The following is a 7335-nucleotide window of genomic DNA, read 5'->3' on the forward strand; positions in this document are numbered from 1 at the left end:
GTTTATGTATAACACCCAGTGCTCCATGCAATATATGCCCTTTTTAATATCTACCACCATGCTCACCCCCACACCCCACTCCCCTCTAAAACTCTCAGTTTCTCAGAGTCCACAGTTTCTCACGGTTCATGTCTCCCCATGATTTACCCCAATTATTTTTCCTTTCCTTCTCCTAATGTCCTCCATGTTATTTCTTATGTTCCCCAAGTAAGTGAAACCATATGATAATTTATTTTCTCTGCTTTACTTATTTCACTCAGCATAATCTCCTCCAGTCCAATCCATGTTGATGCAAATTTGGGTATTCATCCTTTCTGATGGTTGAGTAATTAATATTCCATTGTATATATGGCCCTCCTCTTTATCCATTCATCTGTTGAAGAGCATCTTGGCTCTTTCCACAGTTTGACTATTGTGGACATTGCTGTTATGAACCTTGGGTGCATGTGGCCCTTCTTTTCACTGCATCTGTATCTTGGGGGTAAATACCCAGTAGTGCAATTGCTGGGTCATAGGATAGCTCTATTTTTAATTTTTTGAGGAATCTCCACACTGTTTTCCAAAGTGGCTGCACCAACTTGGATTCCCACCAACAGTGTAAGAGGGTTTCACTTTGTCCACATACTCTCCAACGTTTGTGGTTTCTTGCCTTGTTAATTTTTCCCATTCTAAGTGGTGTAAGGTGGTATCTCAATGTGGTTTTGATTTGAATTTCCCTGATGACTAATGATGAACAACACCCTCCCAGCGACCCCTCCCCCCAAAACCAAAAATCAAAAAAACAGATAATCAAGTTAAAAAATGGGTATTTTAACAGTCAACTAATCTTTGACAAAGCAGGAAAGAATGTCCAATGGAAAAAAGACACCCTCTTCAATAAATGGTGCTGGGAAAATTGGACAGCCACATGCAGAAAAATGAAATTGGACCATTTCCTTACACCACACACAAAAATAGACTCAAAATGGATGAAGCACCTCAATGTGTGAAAGGAATCCATCAAAATCCTTGAGGAGAACACAGGCAGCAACCTCTTCGACCTCAGCCACAGCAACATCTTCCTAGGAACAATGCCAAAGGCAAGGGAAGCAAGGGCAGAAATGAACTATTGGGATTTCATCAAGATCAAAAGCTTTTGCACAGCAAAGGAAACAGTTAACAAAATGAAAAGACAACTGACAGAATGGGAGAAGATATTTGCAAATGACATATCAGATAAAGGACTAGTGTCCAGAATCTATAAAGAACTTAGCAAACTCAACACCCAAAGAACAAATAATCCAATCAAGAAATAGGCAGAGGACATGAACAGACATTTCTGCAAAGAAGACATCCAGATGGCTAACAGACACATGAAAAAGTGCTCCATATCATTCGGCATCAGGGAAATACAAATCAAAACCACAATGAGATATCACCTCACACCAGTCAGAATGGCTAAAATAAACAAGTCAGGAAATGACAGATGCTGGCGAGGATGTGGAGAAAGGGGAACCCTCATACACTGTTGGTGGGAATGCAAGCTGGTGCAGCCACTCTGGAAAACAGCATGGAGGTTCCTCAAAATGTTGAAAATAGAACTGCCCTATGACCCAGCAATTGCACTATTGGGTATTTACCCTTAAGATACAAATGTAGTGATCCAAAGGGGCAGGTGCACCCGAATGTTTATAGCAGCAATGTCCACAATAGCCAAACTACGGAAAGAACCTAGATGTCCATCAACAGATGAATGGATCAAGAAGATGTGGTATATATACACAATGGAATACTATGCAGCCATCAAAAGAAATGAAATCTTGCCATTTGCGACAACATGGATGGAACTAGAGTGTATCATGCTTAGCGAAATAAGTCAAGCAGAGAAAGACAACTATCATATGATCTCCCTGATATGAGGAAATGGTGATGCAACATGGGGGCTTAAGTGGGTAGGAGAAGAATAAATGAAACAAGATGGGATTGGGAGGGAGACAAACCATAAGTGACTCTTAATCTCACAAAAAAAAAAAAAAAACTGAGGGTTGCTGGGGGGAGGGGGGTTGGTAGAAGGAGGTGGGATTATGGACATTGGGGAGGGCATGTGCTTTGGTGAGTGCTGTGAAGTGTGTAAACCTGGTGATTCACAGACCTGTTACCCTGGGGATAAAATTATATATTTATAAAAAATAATTTAAAAATGGGTATTTTAGCCATCTTAAAGTATACAATTAAGTGGTATTTATACCTTCACAGTATTGTCCAAACATCATCAGCATGCAGTTCTAGATTATTACTCTGGAAGAAAACTCCATACTATTAATCAGTCCCTACTCATTTTTTTTCCTTCCCCCTAGCACCTGGCAATCACTAATCTATTTTCTGTCTCTATAAATTTTCCTATGCTAGATATTTCATATAATATATTTCATTCCATATGTCACAAAACACATGGAGTTTTTAGTATCTGGCTTTTTTTTTTTGTACTAAATATAGTATTTTTAGGGTTCATCCATGTTATAGAATATACCAATGTTTCATTCTTTTTTTTAATTGACAATTTTTTAAAGAGCTGTGTTAGATTCATGCAAAATTGTGTGAAAAATCCAGAGCATTCCCATGTTCCTCCTCTCTCTCCCCATAATTTCCTATTAACACTTTGCATTGGTTTATTACATTTGTTACAACAGATGAACCAATAATGATGCATTATTTTCAAATACAATCTCTATATGGGGTCCACATTAGGGTTCATTTTTTGTGTTGTACATCCTGTTGGGTTTGACAAATGTTTTACTACTTTTGATACTTAATATACCTTTTATAATTTTGAAGTCAAATTTATTAGTAGATATGCTGGCTTTGCCTTAAAATATGTTTTATTTTACTCTAATTTGACTTAATGCAATTAAAAATATATATATTTTTAAATTTTTTATTTTTTATAAACATTTATTTTTATCCCCAGGGGTACAGGTCTGTGAATCACCAGGTTTACACACTTCACAGTAAAAATATTTTATTTAATAAATTCTGAAGGTTAACTATCCCCCTCCTTTTTTTTCTTCCGCCCTGATCAATCTAATTTTTTGCTTGTTTTTTTATCTGCTTGTGCAGGCCCAATATATAATTTATAGGTTTTCCCTTGGAAGAGCTCATGAAAATGTTTATTTTTTTTTAACAGTCAAATTTTTTCACGATGTATTAAGAAACATGTTTTTCTTTAGCTCACCAAATTGGGGCTTAATTTATTTTCTCAGCTCCAATGCCAGTTTGAAAAACCATGGGGAAAGAGAATGATTGGTGGTTTTATTAAGACACTGCAATCACTGATGCAGTTGCTTTGGCTGATGGATGAGTGACTGGATTGCCCCATCAAAGATCCAGTTCCCTGTCACTCCTGATGTAATTGGAGCTGGTTGTAGTCATGCAAAGCATGGCGATTCTCAGAAGAGATGTATGGATTTGACAGATCTCAGTTTAAGGGAGAGGACCAGAGGAAATCAGAAACCAAATTTTTTAACCCCTCTGCAGGACTTTTTCCTTATTGTCAGTAGACTTTAAGTTCCATTAAGGCAGTGATGTTTTTCCTTTTTTTGTGTGTCCTCACAAAGTAGAAAAGTGTCATATATTAGGAATATTATGAAGTAGAGGAATAGATTCATAAATAGTTTATTTAATATCTTATCTGTAGAATACACTTTGCTGGGCTGTAGAGATAAAATGCTTAGTAAGGCATAATTCCTGCCTTAAGATAGTTCTTTATTCTAGTGAAGTCTCTTTGATTTTTGAATGTCTTATCATTCCCTCATAAAGTCTACTCATAATGGGATTGCCAGAACAGTCTGGCAACAAATATTTATTTGATGGTGTCAGATGGTGAATTCAAGGTCACTACTTTGTCAGGAACTGTGGGCTACTTGGAGACCCTTCATTGCTTGTGGATTTGCCCAACCTTAAAGATGAAGATATGATGTATGATATTATCCCTGACATTTCTACAACTGTGATTCCAATAGAACATCACCCTTCACATTTTCTTTCATTGCCCACCTCTAGCCTTTGATCCTGAATCTCTAAGTTTAAAAGGACAAAATCCATTAAAATAAGTGGAGGAGCAGCAGAAGCTTGCTGGCTCAGTTGGAGCATGTGGCTCTTGATCTCTGAGTCCTGACCAAGCCAACATTCTGCATTGAGATTACTTAACACAACAACAACATTTGAAAGCCAGAGAGCCGCCCCCAGGTCACCTGTGATCAGCCTGCCTGACTAGCATTTGCCATAGTAGCTGTCATGGGATTGCAGGGGAGACCATCTCCCTGGAGTTGAATTCACTTTTTCCAAGTGTGGTCAGACCTACATGGTGCACTATCTGGTGATACTTGAAGATGGAAAGAAACTTGATTATCTCGGGGACAGAAACAAGCTCTTTAGGTTTATCTTAGGCAGCAAGAGATGACCTGAGGCTGAGAAGAAGGGGTTGCCCACAAGAATGTGGATCAGAGAGCCAAACTGACTATCTCTCCAGACTACATTTCTGGTGTAGTGCCACTGGGCATCCAGTCATCATTCCACCAAATGCCACTCTCCTCTTTGACTTAGAGCTTCTGAAACTGGAATAACAGGAATGGCCTCCTCCCTGAGCTCCCCATTCTTAGGTGTGTCATGGAAGGATCTGGTATGTCCAGATGAACTTGTGAATCCTATGGCAATTTTCCTGACTTTCCACTATACTCTTCATATAAACATGACCCATGAATGTGTTCTGGAACTCAGCTTTGCTCTTTCCTTTTCTCCTTCTATGTGTGTTGCCTTAAATTATATGCCATAAATCTCAAGTTACTCATTTTATTTTGTTTTTGTTTTGGGATGAAGGTTCAGTTTCAGCCTTTTGGATCTAGATTTCTATCCATCTAATACTTAAGTATTAGTAAAGTATAAATAGCATAAGTAATGGGTTAACTTTATTTTTAAAAATTTTTTAAAGATTTTATTTATTTACTTGAGAGAGAGAGCACACAAACAGTGAGAAGGGGCAGAGAGAGAGGGAGAAGCAGACTCCCCTCTTAGGAGGAAGCCTGATGTGGATGGGGCTTGATCCCAGGACCCTGAAATCATGACCTGAACCTCAGGCAGACACTTTACCAACTGAGCCACCCAGGTGCCCCATGGTTTGATTAGTGTGGGAGGGAATTTTGTTATTATTTTTTTGGATGAAATTTTCATCTATTACAAATTAAACATTTTTGCTGTTGCACTGAAAGCTTTAGCAGATTTGAGGGTCTGTTGAGGGCTGAATTACTCTCCAAGATGAGAGATGTCCTTGGGTCAAATTAAAAGCCCTACCTGAAACTGATGTGGGAAGAAGAACCTTTGCATCCACTGCCCAGCCCCAGCCTCACCTTAAACTCTCTGTCTTTTGAAAGCATATTTTTCTCATTGAGATGTCAGACACTACAGGTATCTGTCCCCAGACCAGCAGTGATTGCTGAAGACTTCTTTGTGGCCTAGTTTTATTATTATTAATTATTATTATTATTGTTTTCCATCCTGAGGTTTTTCTAATGTATATTCAGGACTTTTGTAATCTCATAGCTATCCAAGTTCCACTTCCCAAGTTTTAGGAACTTAATCAAAAGCTTAAATTGAACATGCTGTTCATAGACACCCAATGAAAAGTCCAGCAATCATGACAAACCCTAGGGTTTGAAGAAATGATGCTGGTCATCACAGCTTCAGCATCACCTGGTTTTGATGTTCAACTCCCCATGCTGAGCTCAGTTTCCTGGCTTTTCCTCCCTCTCCCACCCCTCTGCTGTCCTGCATAGTGAATTGGTGAGAGAAAATTATTGCTGTGTACTCCACCTCCACCACCTCACACTACACAAGGGTTTGAGTTTTATGATTACAATAAAAGTGCTTTATTCTGACTTTTCTAAAAAAAAAGAAAAAGAGTGGAGAAGTGACAGGGGGAGGAATCTTATTGTAGAACAAAATATGAATTTAGTTTCTTCAGGTGAGATATTTAAAAACTCATTTGGAAATCTCATCCTGATTGCTCTGAGTATTTAAAAAAGTAACATATCCCTAACTGAACCCATTATCCTTCTTGCTCTATATCATATTTCCAATCCCCTTTGTTCCTATTTTGTGGTTTTCTCCATGTAAAGGGTTCTCATGTCCAGAAATCCCTCCTCATCTACCCTGTCCATTTGATTATAGCTATTAACATTTGTCTACCAATCATTTACCTCTCTCCTCCCTTAATTTTTGCTTGCTTTTGATATAAGTATTCTCTTTACTGTTAGTAATGTTAATGTTCTGGGCTCTGGCTTCATTATTCCTGGTTCCAATACTGGTCTTACCTCTTAGTGTGTCAGTTTAATTTTGCTAAGAAGATAGATCTTCCAAGAGAGGTGGTTAATGGGACTTACGGTTTAAAAATTGGTTAATAGTGTGGAAAAATCTAGGTGGATTCTTCTCTCTCCAGGAAGAGGGGGCTCATTTAACAGGAGATACTCATATTTTATAACCTGAAGACATAAGCTTATTGAAGCCTTAGTTGCACTAAAGGCAAAGAATCCCTCAATAGTGGTAAGAAGATGATCAGAACATGAAAAAAGAAATATGCCAGTGTTAGCAGTGCCTTTCTCCATGAAGCCTCCAGATGTTTCGTCATTCTTATTTGAAAATTTTTCTCTGAAAGCGTAAAGTACAACATCAATTCTTTTTTCATTCACATATTCACATATGACACAATTCAGGACTTGCTAACCAGTGAGAATTTGTTAAAAATAAAAAAAAAAGAGTGTGTGTGTGTGTGTGTGTGTGTGTGTGTGTATGTGGTGTGTATCTTTCATCAAATGGTTTATTGCTCCACAGCAGTCCTCCCCACTGCATGGCAACCTCCAGGTTTCAAGGTCAGTGGACATGAATCTGAAGATAGGGCAAGCCAAACTATTAACTTTCACGACGCTTGAACAAATTTGTGTATCTACAATAGTAGTAATATGCATTAAGGATCCACTCAACTGATTCTTCCCTTCAAACACCACCGCTCCTTCATATTTGATAACAAAAATAACAGGAAGAGAGATTTTTCTTTTAATGTGGTTTTAAAAATATTTACTTCAATACACAGTACCAGAACAGAAGAGAGGCCATGCATTTTTTTGGAATTTTCTTATGACAAATTGTTGCTGCTCAAAAAGACACTGTATTTCCCCAAAAATAACACAAGAGGAAATTCCCCCAGATATTTTTCAGTTGTCCCATTTCTCTTTCTGCCTTTGCCCCTCTGAAAGGGGCTGAAATCACACCTAGTGAAGCTGACTTACTCTCCATACAAGGACAGCT

At 38.2% G+C, this 7335-nt stretch overlaps 1 protein-coding gene across 3 annotated transcripts in view; it reads right to left on the reverse strand.

Annotated features, from left to right (window-relative positions):
• Nucleotides 1-7335, reverse strand: part of LOC309865787 (endogenous retrovirus group K member 7 Env polyprotein-like) — a 1143634-nt gene that overhangs the window by 163354 nt on the left and 972945 nt on the right. The window lies entirely within an intron of this gene.

Source organism: Mustela nivalis (genome assembly GCF_964662115.1).
Source record: "Mustela nivalis genome assembly, chromosome: 5".
Taxonomy (NCBI): domain Eukaryota; kingdom Metazoa; phylum Chordata; class Mammalia; order Carnivora; family Mustelidae; genus Mustela; species Mustela nivalis.